Source organism: Tenrec ecaudatus, chromosome 2, assembly GCF_050624435.1.
Source record: "Tenrec ecaudatus isolate mTenEca1 chromosome 2, mTenEca1.hap1, whole genome shotgun sequence".
Classification (NCBI taxonomy): Eukaryota; Metazoa; Chordata; class Mammalia; order Afrosoricida; family Tenrecidae; genus Tenrec; species Tenrec ecaudatus.
In genome coordinates this window covers 51274320-51291420 of record NC_134531.1, presented here as the reverse complement: position 1 = coordinate 51291420, position 17101 = coordinate 51274320, and the positions used below count along the sequence as shown (strand labels likewise).

The following is a 17101-nucleotide window of genomic DNA, read 5'->3' as shown; positions in this document are numbered from 1 at the left end:
TTAGAATTGTGAGCTTTTTCATTATGATTAGCTTTCATGTATTTGAAGGATTTTTGTCAATCTCCCAAAGAGCCTTGGTGCAGTGATTGGCAATTTGAACCCATCGGGAACTTGAATTTGAACTCCATGGGCAAAAGATGAGGCAGTCCAGTTCCATAAAGATTACAGCCTCAGAAGCCCTATGGGGCAGTTCTGCTCTGCCCTGTAGAGTCACTGTGACATGAAATTGACTTGGTGGCACTGGGCTCTAATGGGCATCAATTTCCCCTAGTGATTCAGCATCCAGCAAATACTTAGGGTCAAACACTTGATTGATTTTTTTCTATACAACTTTCGGACATCTTATTGTCTGATGGTTTTCTTTTCTAAAGGTGACGTCAGCTAGGCCTACTAGCTGAACTTACTCATTGGCTTTAGTGGAATGAGAAAATAAACTTTATAAAGGTAGGAGTATACTTATACCCCCCCCTCCCAGGAAAAACAAACAAGCACCTGTCCCATTATGGGATCGGTATGAGTCAGAATCGATAGCAGCGAGTCCGAGTTTTAGGAGCCCTGGTGACACAGTGCTTACATGTCAGGCTGCTAACCACAAGCTCAGCAGTGTAAAACTGCCAGCTGCTCACAGAAGGACGGCGAGGCTTGCTACTCCCGTGCAGAGTTACAGTCTTGGAAGCCCGCAGCCAGTTCTGCTCCTCCCTGTAGAGTCTCTGAGTCGGGAGGATCTCAGTAACAGGGAGAGGGCACTCATACATGTGCTGTGTACTGGGGATCAGCAGTGAACAATGTCTTTGTGGCACTTTATCTAGCAGGAAAACTTAAGAACCAACTAATAATGAGAACAGAAGAAAACATCCCTAGTGATAATGAGGCCCGAAATAGAGAGGTTCGATTGTTGAATGGTAAACTTTGAAGTGGTGAGAAGGACCAGTGAGTGTAGTGTTAATGATTGAAAGAGGAAAATATAACCGAATAGGTAGACAATGATAAGCAGGTGTAGAAGGTGGTGTTGATTTGTGACTCAGATCTGAGCCTCTTTATAAAAGGCTGGAGAAAGAATAGTTTAGAAATCACTCTAGGGTGTGGTGAAGACAGTTCTAACCCTGGACTCTAAGGTTGTGAGATGATCTATTTTGTGAAGGCTAAAGAAACAAACAGTGACTAGGGAAAGGCTTTTTAATGTTTAAGAGCTGTGGTGAACCTTCAGTGAAGCTTGTTTATTGTGGTCTTGTTAAATTTATTAATTGAAATTACTTGTTTTTTTCTATTTTCTTCATCATTTTGTCTGCAAATAAAGACAGTTGCACTGCTTTCTCTCTTAGTGTCCTAGTGATAATGTAACAGGAATTTATATCCTCATAGCACAGGAAGGTAAGAGTTCAAATCAGGTGTCCGTTCCAAGGATAGATTGTTGTCTCTTTCAGTGTTCGTAGCAGGGGCATTTCTTGGAGTTCTGATTTTTGCCAGGATGTTTCATCACTCTTAGAAGAGTTTGAAATCTTGAATGAAATTGTTTCTTATCTTTTCATTATGTCAGTTTTTGTTTCATTTGTTTTCTGACTGTTCAATGTATAAAATTTATAAATGGCTTTCCAGCTTATTCCCTTTTCTTCCTGAAATTTTTTTTCTCTCTTTTTAGTGTATTTTGTAGGCATGGCATGGGGTAGCATCTGGCCTCCTTTGCGTACAAGAGGGAAGGCGAATCAAACGTACTGAGCCCAAGGCCAATTCCTATGGGGCAGAGGTCACACATGCCTCCAACCTCCAACCCTCTTTTCTAATTCTGAAACCAATCATCCCTTCCATGGTGCACTCTACTGTTCTGCTGGGTTTGAGAATTCATTGCAGTGGTCACACAGAACCTACAGAGTCTACTCAAAATTATGGGGTTTATTGGGAAGTTAACATCACAATTCTGGATCAGAAATGCTCAAGACACAGTTCTTCCAGTTCAGAGTGTCTTGCCCACAGGCTCGCCATCTGCCTGGTTCTTGGTCTCGGCCATTTGGCCCCTTGTCCTCTGCCGGACTAGGCAAATATTACAAAACTGTTATAACTAATAAATGCACCAAGGCTCTGGCACCATAAGCCTCAGGTGTTCTGCTGTTGTGTCATAAGTCCTCAAATTTAGTTTCCTCAAGCAGAGGCACCCCACTTCCCAAACAAGCTTTCTGCTCCAATGCACTCAGTGTTCTGGATCTGTGGGTCAGGAAGTCTGCTGCTCTGTCTGGGGCTGTCATTGCTTCTGCTGCTTCTCTGTCTCTGGTGTCACAACTCACTGTACCTGGACCAAGGAGCTTTAGTGTTTAAGAATTCCAGGATCCAGAACACAAGCTCTGCCCCTATCTCTTCTTTTTGAGCGATCCTCCATTCCTCCCTCTGAAATAACTAATTTTAAACTCTGCATGATGGCAAAACCAACCAATTCCCTCATTAGACACATCGATCTTATTTGCATGGCCCCACCCAGTCATCTGGTGGGAGTTACAAGACGTTGCTTAGATGGGCCATACCAAGTAATTTACTGTGCTGAATGTAAATTGATTGGCACACACTATTACTCTGATTATAGTTGTATATGTTAGCATTTTTACATACCCATCACCCTTGAAAATTGACATAGTTAAACATAAAAAGTTCTCTACTTAGAGTCCCATATAAGGTTTTGGAAAAACAACCTCTGTAAAAGTTGCCTGTGGACAATTCAGATTGGCTGGATAATTTAATCACATTAAAAGTAAGTGTTGGTTATAATTTTCAATGAGATGATACCTTAATTTGGGGGTTCTTGCATAATGAGAAAGGAAAATCAAACCAAGAAATGATACTTTAAATCTTCCTAGAAAAATGTGCTTTTCATGCGTGCTTGCAGAATGAGTTAGTCGATGCCAGTTTCGTAGCTCTGTAATATTGGTGCATAGCTGTGGCTTTGAGCTACTATTCTCTGGTGGAGTTTAGTTTGCTGGATACAGAGTTTCCTGTTCCTTTTCCCTTGAACTTTGAAGTTAGAAAGCCAAAATAAGAACACATTTCAGTCTAGACATTGTCGATAGTTTATTAGGATTAAAGTATAATCTGCTCTTTTAATTTATGTATCTCTACACCCTGCCACCAGTAAAGTTTTAATTGTGAAATCATGACGGCAGGAGGGAGAAAGGAGCACAAGCACCGCGAATGGGTCAGTGTTGCTGACTGTATAAATGCGTCAGAGGTGCATTTTTGGATAAGATTATCTTCCTACAATTTTGGTTTTTGGTCTTCACTTTTTCCCCTTTTGTTCCTGTATTTTCTTCTCCCACCCCCAGCATTTTCTTTCCCCGCCCCCTCTGCCCCACATGTGTGTGCTCTGTCTGATATCACAGGACCGTTACTGGCCCTTAGTTCTAAACATAGACATGAGATCATAGATATACTTGAATGGAGTACTTACTCATTTTAATAACCAGAGGAGTCTTTCACTGTTTAAAATTAATTTGCTGTAAATTAAGAGCAGCTTTACTTATACTTTAGGATAGCTGGAATTTGCAGCTGCCATCACGCCTGCCCAGGAAAACTGAATGGCAAAAGTTTTTTAAAAATTCTTAATATGGCCAAGTAGTTGTGAATTACGGCTCTCTTCCCAGGTTAAAATTTTCTTTAGGCCATAGACCAGGGGTGCTCACAGATTTTCAGCATGTGAGCTACTTATAAAATGATCAAGTCAAAATTATCTACCAATTACAAAAAATGCAAAACATATATTTATTTTTATTTATTACATTTATTCATAAATGCATTGAGAATTATTTATATGTACGTGTGTTTATGAACCTTGCATAACTGCATGAGTCCATATTGAACAACATAACACAATTAACTATGTACATTTTTTGTCATTACCTGAGTTTACTTTAATGACTTGCACCGAATGGAATGAACCAGGGATGCATAATCTGGACAGTAGCTGCTGACAGCCAGCCTCAAGCACACTTCCAAATGCTCATCAGTCATGGTGGAATGGTACCTGGACTTAATGATCTTTGTGTGGGAAAGGCTGACTCACATAAATAAGTAGAGCCAAATAATGCAGTCAAGGAGGTAGCACATTTTCTCCTGTTTGGGTACTTTCTCTCTGCGAGTAAGTTCCAGACTGTTCATGCGCTCTGGACTTCAGCGGAATGTCGGCTTGTAGTGTCCAAATTTCCCATTCTGTATGAAAGTTATACATTTTTGTCTTCTTGGTCCAGCTCCCCCACTCATTTTAATAACCTTTCTTACGTTTAAGAGGAAAAAAAACCAAGGTCTAAAATTGTGCATAACTTAGCTTGTCACTTTTGCTGCACTTAGTGCAGTTGTTTGCACATGCATTTGACAACTAAGATTGCATCTGATTGGCTGCGTCGTATATCATATAAGTGACGGGATTGATGATAGGCTTAGGTCTATTTTTTTTAATGCCATGCGATCTACACACACTACATTTGGAATCGACTAGTAGATCGTGATCGACGTATTGAGCACCCTTGCCATAGACTATTGAATTTTAGTCATCCATCAGGATCACCTGGTGGCATGTCAAACCAGAGAGATTCCATGTCAAACCAGAGGCCCCAAGGGTGTGATTCAGAAGGTTTGGGATGGGGCCTGACCTGAGAATATGTATTTCTCACAAGTACCTACCTGTTGCTGCTGCTACTCGTGTTGTGGGAACTATGTAGCACATTGTCCTGGCTTAGGGAGTTCTGGTGCTGCTGCTGGGTAGTGTGCAGGTAGGTGGCTCAAGCCCATCAGCTGCTCCACAGGGGAAAATAAAGCTCTCTGTTCCCATAAGGAGTCTCACAGATGTGGAAAGGCCATGCAGGGTCACTAAGGGACAGAATTGCCTGAGTGACAGTGGGCCTGCATTTAGTTTGGTTCTGGCTTATGGGGACCTGACTCTGTATGACATCTGCTCTCTCAGGCTGCAGGGGCTGATGTTTCAGACATAACGCAGACTCACTGCTGTCAAGTCCCGTGCGGCCATGTAAGACAAAGTAGAACGTTCCTTGTGGGTGTCCAAGACTGTAAATCTGTAGAGGTATAGAAAACCTCATCTTTCTCCCATGGAGCAGCTGGTAGTTTCAAACCGACCTTGAAGTCGGCAGTTCAACCCATAACCCACCATGTCACCAGGCTCCTTCAAACATGGCTATCTGGTCTATTTGTATAATCCACTGTAGTAACTGTTGGCTGCTTTAGAACACTTTTTTCTTTTTTGAGTACTTTTTTTTTTTTAGTACATTTAAGTACAAACTAGGGCTCCTAGTGGTATATGGTGGTTGAAATGCTCAGGTGCAAACCAACAAGTTGATGGTTCAAACCTACAACCTGCTCCATGACAGACAGACGTGGGGATCTGCTCCTGCAAAGATCAGTAGTCAGAGATGTGTAGTTCTACTCTGCCCTCCAGGGGCTCTGAAGCAGAACTAGCTCCATGGCAACAGTGTTGCTTGTTCTGAAGCACAAACTCAGCTGAACTATGATCTGATTACATGAAGTAGATAATAGTTTCGGTTATAGAAGTACCGTATTATACAGTCTTATATTTAGTATTGTTAGATGTTTAATTGTATTGATCAGTTGTGGAGATTAGTCTAAATGTGAGCAATAATTTTCTGCCTTTTTATGCAGACACGTATAACATTGAAATTGAAACTGAGGGTGTGCCCGCTCAAATAGTGAAAACCTATCAGAACTAGACTGACTGGCTGTGCTTGTTAATTAAGTACCTGGTAAAACCTGTTTAACCTTTGGGTTCATTTGTTTAGACTTTGTGTTTTTTATGCATGTGTATGGGTGAACCAGACCACATTCATGGTATTTTCAATTGCCTTGTATGCATACAAAAGCAGGGAAATGCATAAACAATTGATGCATTTGAATTATGAAGAATTGATGCATTCAAATTCTGTTGTTGGTGTTTCTATCTCTCTCTCTATCTATCTATCTATCTATCTATCTATCTATCTATCTATCTATCTATCTATCTATCTATCTAAGAGGTTACTCCCCCACCCCCAATGGAAAAAGTTCCACTAGGTGGGCATCAAGCCATCCAGTGGCATTGCCTAGGAAGGTTCTTTCTGGTTATTGGGAATTTATTCGTAAAAGCAGTTTCGCTTGAACCTCATTTTTTGTGATGGCCAACTTAGAAAACAGTGTTTGGCTGTGACATTTTATTTTCTGCTCTGGAAAAAATGTTGCAGAAACTGTTATGATGTTGAACACAGCTTACAAGGACAATGCAATGGGAAAACTCTCAAGTGTACAAGTGGTTTTCTCATTTCAAAAAAAGTGAAACATCAATTGATGACAAACTTTGTTCTGGACATCTGTCAACTTCCCGAACAGATGAAAATGTCGACAAAATCCATGCACTTGTGCTTGGAGACCGATGACAGACTATTGAAGAAATGGGGAAATTATATGAACTATCTTGGAGCTCAGTTCAGCAAATTTCAACGGAAGATTTGGAAATGAGAAGGCTCATTGCAAAATTTGTGCCTCAGGTTCTGACTGCCCAGGAACTGGAGTGTCAAGTGGAACGTGCCATGCTTTGAAAGAACAGCTCCCAGACTTTTTGCCCAAGGTCTTTACTGGTGACAAGACATGGTGCTATTCTTATGACCCTGAAAGCAAACATCAGTCAAGCCAGTGGGAAGACGCCATAGTCACCTTGCCCCACATAAAGCTCATCAAGACAATGCTTACTTGGGTTTTTTTTAAATATGAGGTTGATGGCACATTTTGGAGTTTGTTCCATCAAGTCAGACTGTTAATCAAGCTTTCTAGTTAGAAGTTCTGCAAAGATTGCGTAACAGCGTGTGACAAAAAGACCTGCTTTGTGGCAGATGGTAGTCTGATTTTGCCACCACGACAATGCACCTGCTCACACAGCCATCTCAGTGCGCCTGTATTTTGGCCAAAAAATAGCATGTCTCTCTTGCCCCATGCACCTGACTCACCTGACCTCTCTCTGTGCAATTTCTTTTTGTTTCTGTGAATGAAGAGGAACATGAAAGGATAGCAATTTGATGATGATGTAGAAGAGGTGAATAAAAAATGAGGGAGGTGCTATCAGCCATCCAAACAGATGAGTTTGAAAAATGTTTCCAAGAATAGAATAGCATATTTTTTACAAATGTATTAAGTGTAATGGAGAGTATGTTGAAGGTGCTAAGGATGTTTGTAAAACAATTTAAATACTTAGCTTTGAAAATAAGGTCCAGTTTTTGGGGTACCCTCTGTATATACCATGACTTGCCTAGGGAATAAACAGATCTGACTTGGAAGAAGTACAGCTGGAGTACCCCTTAGCAGTGAGGTGGTGAGACTTCATAGCCTGTTCTTTGGACATAGTTAGTAAGTGAAAGAGAGGAAGACTTTCAATGCGATGGATTGACACAGGGCTGCAGTAGTAAGCTAAAAGAACTAACTCTGTGAGGATTGTGCAGGATCCGACAGTGCTTCATTCTTTTGTATGTAGGGTCACTGTGAGTCAGAACTGACCTGAGGGCACTGAACCACCATCACTACCACTACATATTACATGATTAGATCTCCAGCTTTTTAAGGTCTGAAATATTTCATCAGTCGGAATCCTATTTTTTTAAACCAGGCTTCCATAATTGATTATTACTTTTTGACTCAGTATCTTTTAGTAACCAACAAAAAGCAGTTCTGTTATGTAAATGGAATATGTTAAATCTTTCTGAATCAGTGGAGTCATAGTTATTGATTTCTCAGAATGACTTCCTGCCAATACTTATTCCCGGTAAGTATTTGTGTACCATGATTTATTGAAAACCAAAACCAAAGTAGCAGTACTCTAAATGTCAGGGCTCTTAAACTGTATGCCATCTTTCTCCTTCTCCTTTTGACTGGTTGTTAGAGAGCTAGTGTGGACGCCTATCCCAGCCTTTGGTGTCCAAAGTACCTAAGGTGAAGACTCGCTGTGCTCGGTAATCTCGGAACATTGAGGCTGTATTTCCTACAAGACAGATTGACTTAATTTGCTTATGTAGCAAATGAGCTGGCATAGCATGTACTCGCATGTAGTTGGCTGAGACACACAAGATTGGTTAACTTGTATGTCTGCTCTGTATTACTGTTTTCTTCCTTACACAGCCTATTACAGCGGCAGTGCTCTGCTTCTGAGATGATACTTGGAAACCTAGGAACAAAGCAGGCAGTTTTCAAAATTTGTGATGAATCAAAAGATAAGAATTCTTTAAAACTTGAAAATTCTTCACATAGACAATGGAAAATACAATTCAGACAGGATCTAAATACTCTTAACATGTCATCATTTGTGGTTTTTTGTTTGTTTGTAACCACTTAACTTTTGCTCAGAGAATGCTTTCAAAATTTAAATAACTGTGTGTGTGTGTGTGTGTGTGTAACAAGAATTTGCCCATCAAATCTACCATATATACTCGAGTATAAGCTGACCCCGAATATCAGCCGAGGCATCTAATTTTACCTCAAAAACTGCATTAAAAATATGCTGAAAAACTTGGCTTCTACACAAGTATATGGTATTTAAAAAGACTTGTTCCAGCCCATGCCCAACTTTGAGTGTAACAGATGAAGAAGGCCACGTGCCTGGTGCTCTTTAACACAGGAAGGTCTGTACGAAGATAGGTGTGTTCTCCAAATGCTGTAGGTCTCTCTGCTCTGAGGAGAAAGGACGCAACATCAGCCTAGATGTTTGTTGTGTTTCTGGTTGTTAGGTGGTGTTGAGTTGATAATAATTTTACATCAGTGTTGGCTTTTGCCTCTTCTCTTGCCACTCGTGGTGTTTACTCTCAGTTCCGAAATAAAGTCTGTATTGGTGTAATACTGAAGAAATTCTTATTGATGTGTTGAGTATTATCCTTTTTGATGCCAGTGACCAGGAATTAGTGGTGGAAGCTGGGGTGGATGTGAAATGTGCTGGCCAAATGGAAAATAAAGAGCTTTCTGGGCTTGATGTGGAATCTTTTTGTCAGACGATTTAAACAGAAGCCTGGCAATATTGTCTCTAGCTCGTAACCCTGCCTCTTGTGAAAAGTAAACTTTAGGAAGTGATTTTAGAATGCGTCTTCCATCTGCCTTACTCTTCTATGTTTTGCTTTTTTGCAAAGGTAATCTTGTTCCATGTTAAATTAAAATAAAAGTGTGTGTGTGTGTGTGTGTGTGTGTGCGCGCGCGCTCGCTGAGCAGGGTGTTACTAGTCGCCTGCACAGGAATGCTTTATAAACGCCCTTTGAAACAGCTGCTGCTCTTTGCTCAAAGCGTCCCCTTTTCTTTTGACTGCCTTCAGTAAGGTAGCTTCAGGGATTGGGGGCGTGTTGGCTAGAAGGCTGGCTGGTGGAATCGACCCAGGGGCACCTAGGAGACAAGCCTGGAGATCTGCTTTCCAGAGAGCACAGCCTTGCAAGCCTGGGAGCACCACCCGCAGGAGCGATGTGCAGTCCTGTCTGCGCGCTCTTCATTTCCCCTCGCGCTAAAGGAAGGACAGCTGTGACCGCTCAGGCGCTAGTTAGCCACCTAGGATTTATAGCCATTTCTGCCACAGACCCGCCATAACTTAATCCTCCTTCATTGTTATGGTCACGTGCTTTCCGGCTGGGGGTCTGGAAGCTTTTCTTTCCCACGTCTCCTTTTTTTTTACAATACCGCCAGTTTACTTTTCGTAATTTTAAGGTTCTCAAGAGTTCCTATCTTTAGATTTTTGCTTTTTACAAAAAGTGTTTTTCCACAAAACAGAAGACACATTATTTGTTTTCAAACTATTCATTCATTTCAAGAATTTGAAATACCCCACACACATACCATGGCCCACTCTGTCTTCTCTGTTTTTTACTTGCTACTTTGGCCACTGTCTTGCTTGTCAGTGATACCAAGTGCTTTTAGCTCTGCCCAGAGAACTGCCCCCACCAGGAAGCAAGCATTGGCCCAAGGGTGCACAGTTCTAACTCTCTGGATCAGCAAGTTTAGCGCCCCCAAGTGCCCCATGCTCCCCGCTGCTCTGGCAAGCTGCCTGAGTGAAGGCACTTAGCCTCTTAGCTTTCTCCCTCGGTGTGTCCATTGCCCACCACACCAGCCCCTCTCCAACCTCCTCCTTGGGCTGCCTCTGCTGCTTCCACGTCTTATCATCTCTCCAGTGTTATTGTAGCGCTCTCTGTCACCTGGGTTGAGGAGGTTCACAGCACAGGGATCCCGGGGCCAGAAGACACTCTCCATTTCTGCTCTTCTTGGTGGTCATGAGATTGATCCCTCTTGCTACACTGGGGTGGATCATTTTAGCCCAGCAGAAGAACAAAATTGACTGATTGTACATCTTCTTTGCATGATCCGGCTCCCACAAGACTGCCGATTATTATCAAGCTGTGCAATCATTAGTGGGTCACAGGCACCTCACATTTACACAAGCTGCCTACATTTGGATCCCTAGCGTCATAGTGGTTATAAGTTGGGTTGCCAACCACACAGTCAGCAGTTAAAACCACCTGCCACTCCAGTGAAGAAAGACAAGGTTTTCTATTCCCATAGAGAGAGTTAGTCGCGAAAACCCACAGGGGCAGTTCTGCGCTGTTGTGTAGGGTCACTGTGCGATGGAATTGACTTCTTGGTAGAGTTTGTTTTGGTTACCCAGCCATTTAGTTGGAGTTACAAAGACTATGGCTAGAAATGAAATTTCCTTCACTGCAGTGACTCCAGGAAATAAGATTACTTTTATGTTATGTTTGCTTATTATTTTTCACTTTGGTTGAGACCATCTTATATTTCTCTTACATTATCACTTTCATTTTTGTTTCTATATCTTTTGGCAGGAGAGAAGGCCTATAGTTCTTGTATTTCTCAAGAATTTGAGAAATCTGACTTCTTTAAATCCCTTTCCCCAAACTCTGTGTTAAAATCACATATGTGTTACAGTTCTGTTACTTACAACTGCAGAGTTAAAATGTTGATTTTCAGTGGCATTCAATTATGTGAATTTTTTAAAGCACAACTTCTGTTTAAAAATGTATATGAATGTCAAAATATTTCATTGGGAGACATGAGAAAATTTTACAGTCCCTGCAGGGTTCCAGGCATGAATTTTTACCAAGGGGTTTGCATTTGGATCCTGAGTATTGGTACTGTCCACCCAGAAACTCTCAAGGCAACTGCTGGTCAGGAAAAGGAGGGGCGAGCAGTGTGTATGTGTGTGTTAGAAAAGAGATTTGTGGAACATTTGTTACAGGGCTACCAAATATATTTTAATAGCCATTTTTTTTAGTTTCATATGAGCACATTATCCTTATAAATGTAATAGGTGACATGGTGGGTTACGAATTGGGCAGATTAAAAGTGACATCAAGACATGGCTTTCTACTTCCATAAAGAGTAACAATCTCAGAAACCCACCAAAGTTGTTCTACCTGATCCTATAGGGTTGCTATAAATTAAAAATGTAATTCTTATTATAGGTTGCAGAATATTCAGAAAATTAGTGAAGTGTAACCATTGTCCCATTATTGTTGCTAGTATAAATGCTTTGAAGTAGATTAACTAGTCAAAAATATGTAGACACTTGGGAGCACTGGCCACTATACTACTGTTGTTTTCATTTTTAAATAGTTCTTTGCTACACTATCACCTCTCCAAGGAAAGTGACTGATTTTAGAAAGCATTCCACTACCCCTAATCTTCTTTTTAGAAAAGCTCATTTCTATTTCTGACATATCAGTGATTAGAAATATCTCATTTGAGGTATTGGAAAATGCTATATATCTTATACACGTCCATATGTATTATATATATACACACACATATACACACACACCAGCCCTCTTAATAAATTCTGAACTACTGGGAAAGTACAGGAGTTAATCTGAGGCACAGGACAAAGCCTGAGGCTTGAGTGGGATAGGAAGACATCTGAGGCCTTTGATAATGCAGTGATCCCCAAAGGGCAGCACCCTCCCAAAGGAAACAATGAAAAGGAATTCCCAGCCACACAACACTCCCACTATTTTGGAGTCGGCATGTGTACATGTGTGGCTAGAAGAAAGAAGCCAAGCCCGAGCGAGAAGTTTAAAGTGATCTTCAAGCCTCACAGAAGGAAATGCAAAGCTTGTCTGGAAATTTAAGCCAAATCCTCAAACTTTCCCATAGATTAAAAATCTAAGGCATCTGGACTTGTACTTTAATATAAATAAAACCAACAAATTACCCTAGGTCAGAGTTGGCAGATATAATGCATTATATAAGGCTGTAAATATAAAAAAAGAAAAGATTGTAAATATAAGCATTAGAACTTACAGAATAGAAAATAAGTATCTGTGCTGTGTCGAATAAAAGGAGAGCTTAGAAATGTAACATAAAAGGAAGAGAATCAAAGCTGATGTAGCAGTATTAAGGAAGAACCAAAGAGGTCTTTCAAAAGATGATAGATGAGTCATAATGTAGAAGGAGATGTACAATGGATTTATTAAGTAGATGAGACACAGTGGAAGGGAAGAATGAAATGGAAGAGATACCTGGAGAAAATGAAAACTGTAGCTTAAGAAACAAGCAGCTATAACAAAGAGATTCAGAGAAATGGAAGAATGGACTGAAAAGCCCTGCAATATTGAACCAAAACATAAGAACAAGGGCATAAACGCGTTTAGAGAGTCCGTGTTATCGCGTTAGGGTGTCTGAGTCTGTACATCTGTAAGGGCACAGAAAGCTGTATCTTCCTCCTCTGAGCAGCCGGTGTTTTTGAATCACTGACCTTACCATGAGCAGCCCAGTTCATAACCCACTGTGTTCCCAGGAATGGAGACTCCTCAGTATTTGAAGAGAGAAGAACTTCAACGAGGGTACATGTGGGAGAGGGGAGCAGGCAAGAAGGGGAACAAATGAGCTGATACCAAGGGCTCAGGTAGAAAGCAAATGTTTTGAGAATGATGAGGGCAACAAATGTACAAATGTGCTTGACACAATGGATGGATGTATGGATTGTGATAAGAGCTGTATGAGCCCCCAATAAAATGATTATTTTTAAAAAAGAAAGAACTTCAATGTTCCCAAATTGGTAAAAATAGAAGTGTAAATCAGTATTGTTACCAAGCCACAGAAATCTTTACTAAACAAAACTATCAAAATGTGAAAGTATTGTTTCTTGACATATTTTCCATCTAGATCTACGTGCTTCTAAAGGCATTGTTTTTATCTCTGTAACCCTTCCCCAAAGAACTGTGCACTTCTTCAGTTTATACCATGTCTAAACAACAGTTCAACAGTTTGGATATCCTGGAGGGACCCTGGTTGCATAGTGGTTATGCATTCAGCTGTGATGACAAGGTCAGCAGTTCGAACCCTCCAACAGCTCTATGGGAGAGAAACAGGGCCGCCTACTCCCATGAAGAGTTACAACAGTCTTGGCAATTCTGCCCTCTCCTATATGGTTGCTGTGGCCATATGGTGGTGAGAGGAGGGATTCACAAGTGTTCCTTTTCCCTTTTTTTGAGAACAGAAGGAAATCTGAAGTGGTGCTATAGGATGGCCGGATAAGGTTTCCCAATGAAGTTTTCATACAGCTGAGCTTACTACCTATAAAAAATAAGCTAGTCCTCATCAAAATGGGGGGATTCCTAAGTGCAACTTTACTGGCCTTTTTCTCACCAATGCAGGTTTTCATTTTCATAAAACTTCATAATAAACTCTCAGGCTCCACCTGTGCCCATGAGAAAGCTATTAGAATTATCCCTTGGAAATCCCAGGAAAAGAGCTACCATAGCTTCTCAACGGACTTCTCTGCACTGACTTTCCCCGTTCCAGCAGATCTCGTGTTCCATTTAGACCTTTTGTTTGAAGGCACCCTAATGAGACTAAGGCCAGGATATTATGGAGAACTCACTAGTCACAGAAATATGGTTAACCCCATTATGTTTAGAATCACCCTGTGTGCCTATGAACTAGAATTCTAGCAGTCACACTTTCTGACTTACCTTAGTGTGTAATTCCTCAGATATATTAGATGCCAAAGCGTACTAAACCAGAAACATCAAAAGCTATCAATACTACCACTCTCACCTATCAGTTTGTTAAACACTGTTGGCTTCTATGTTGCTAGGATGCTGGAAGCGATGCCACCCAGGGTAGACAGTTTACACATAGCTCCCTGACCCAGACAGACTAGGCAGGAGGACCTGGCGACGTGACGTACTTTTTGAAAATTGATATCCTGGGCATTAATCAGATGAACTCGACAGTAAGCAGCAGTCATAGAGCAAAGACGGGTCACCCAGAAAGGAAGGGCAGAAATATAGCTTAGATTTCAACAGCACAAATAGTAATGTAGAAGCGGAGGGCTTCTCTAACATGGCAGCGATCGTGAGGCCGGGTGGTGCTCCTCTGTGATACAGAAGGTCCCTGTGAGTCGGAACTGACCCGATGGTACCTAATAGCAGAACACAGTGGATTCTCAAAGTGGTGAGGGGAAAAAAATGAATTCTATATTTTCAAAAGTGAATGCAGTGATCCTTTAAGAATTATTGCAAAATGAGGATATTTTCAAACTAAAAGATCAGGTACAGGATGCATATCTGGAAGAAGGAAAATAACATGAAGGTGTAAAGTTCATTAAGGAAAGGTGATTGGGGAATGATTAATTTGGGAAAACTTCAATAGACTTTTTCCAGTGCCTTCTTGTAGGGTGAAAAATAGAGTCCTGGCACTGTAAGACACCACATAAAGTGGGATGGGAATTGGAGCTAAAGAATGGAGAGTGTTTGGATTCATGTGGGAGGTGGGTAAATATATTAGAGAAAGAATGCAAGGAAAATGTACTTGGGAAGTAACAATAACTGGAAAGTAAAATGCCCAAGCTCAGGTAGGAAGAAGAAATGGGGAAGTGGCAGTGGGGATTTAGAAGAGTGCGGTTCTGGAGAATAATCTAAAATAGTGTAGGACCAAATAGTAATACAAATACTTTATTGAGACAGATGCAGGTATCAATAATTAATTACTCATATCACAAATACAAACTCAGCATGTGGTTTATAGTAAACATACTTTAAACTTTTCAGGATGCAAGAAAATGCAAATCAAAGTGATTAAAAAAAGATCAGAACCCAAAACCAAGCACACTGCCATTACATCAGCTCCTACTAATCGTGACCCTTTCTTGGTTGGGTTTCGGAGACTAAGTCTTTATGGAAGTGGACATCAACTCAACCCCGTCATAGAATCAGTGCAAACTTACAGGGAGCCTACAGAACAGAGTAGAGCTGCTGCTGTGAGTTCCCAAGCCTGTAGCTGTTTATGGGAGTAAAACGCCCTCTTTCTCCTGCTGCCTTGCTGGTAGTTTTGAACTGCAGGCCTTGGAGCTCACAGCCCAACATATAACCATTATGCCACCAGGGCTGCATGGGAACAGATACCCTCTTTCTCCTGTGGAACGATGGGTAGATTTGAACTGCTGACTTTACAGTTAGCAGCTCAGTGCTTACCCAACAACCTCATCAAGGCTCCTTGAGAAAAACATAGATTAGGCAAAAATACAAACCAAATGAAAACTGGTACACAGGTATTACTAGATGGTATAGCTTTCACATCAAAAAGCATTAGAGATAAGCATGTCTGATAAAAGGTTCAAATTACCTGGAAGATTGAATAATTCTATTTTTATATGTATCTGATAAATTAGCTTGAAAACATAGAAAGCAAATGAATAGGAAATAAAGTTCTCTAACATTCAATATCTAAATTCTGTTATTTTTCTTATTAATGGAAATAGAAGTACAAATTACCACAATCTGATAAATTATGGATTTAGAAAATGAGATTGAATCGCATTATCCCTTTGTTTTAATCCTTGAAATTATAGCCAGACTTCCTTGATACTATTCTGAATAAAATGTTTATATATTCACAACAAAAATAACTTATTTCAACTCATGAAATCAATCTATTGCTGAAGCTGAGCTGTCAAAAGTACTGCATTAAATTAGGTTTTACAATTTTGTAGCAAACTGTGCAGGATTTAGTGAAATTTTGAACTTGCTCAACTTTGAAAATAACTACGTGATTATAGTTATGTTGTCCAAATAGAATTTGCCAGTCTTTGGCCACGTAGTTGGTAAGGCCAAAGGTTTTGGGTTTTTTTTTCCTTTTTTGTTTTATAGAAATTAAATGACAATAAATTTATTATTGCTAGGCTGAATTATGTAATTTCTGATAGGCACTGGAAGTTAGGAGATTCTCTTTCTTCAGATTCAAATTTATTTATTTTATGGTCAATCATTTCATCTTTTATTCATTAAAATTTTTTTTACTATCTTTAAAAATTGTTTTATTAGGGGCTCATACAACTCTTATCACAATCCATACATCCATCAATTGTGTAAAGCACATTTGTACATTCATTGCCCTCATTCAGAATCAAATTTATTGGTAGAATCACTATCAATAAATGCTTGAGAAATCTCCATTCTCTCCACCCCTAGTTGCCAAAGATGCACCTACACCTTTCGGATACTGTGTTTTTAGGAGTCTTCTTTTGACTATAAGGCTATATAACATCTGCTTTAGCTTCCTTCTGAACAAGGCTAAGTGTTCTAAGTACAATGGTTAGGGGTGTGACCCCCTGGTTCTAATCTTTCTTGAGGAGGAGCAGTCTGGAGAGACATTGTGATTATTTGCATTATGCATCTTGGTGTACTTCTGTCAAATGTGCTTGCCTTTTCTACGTACTTGACTAATTCTTTGTAAGAATTTAGATCTTTAATGTCAGTGAGAGTTATTCGTTTGCAGATGTGCTATAAAATTAATGTGTTAGGCTGGGTTTACTAAAGAAACAAACCCAGACCAGCATATTTGTATAAGAGAAAGCTTTATATCAAGAAATAATTATATATCAAGCAGGTGTCACAGCCCAGTCCACATCACGTCCTTAAGTCCACTACTAGGCCATAAGTCTCTCTTCAGACTCACATAGCCACATGCAATGATGCAGAATGCAGAAAGATCACAGGCCGGTGGGTGCAGTTTTGCGGATCCCAGGCAGGGGAAGCATCATAGGGCTCTTGCAGGTCTCCCATGGGTCATCCACAGGAAGGTGAAGGTA

At 40.4% G+C, this 17101-nt stretch overlaps 1 protein-coding gene across 2 annotated transcripts in view; it reads left to right on the top strand.

The window, feature by feature from the left end:
- The window catches only part of PLPP1 (phospholipid phosphatase 1), a 96342-nt gene that overhangs the window by 67896 nt on the left and 11345 nt on the right, over positions 1-17101 (top strand). The window lies entirely within an intron of this gene.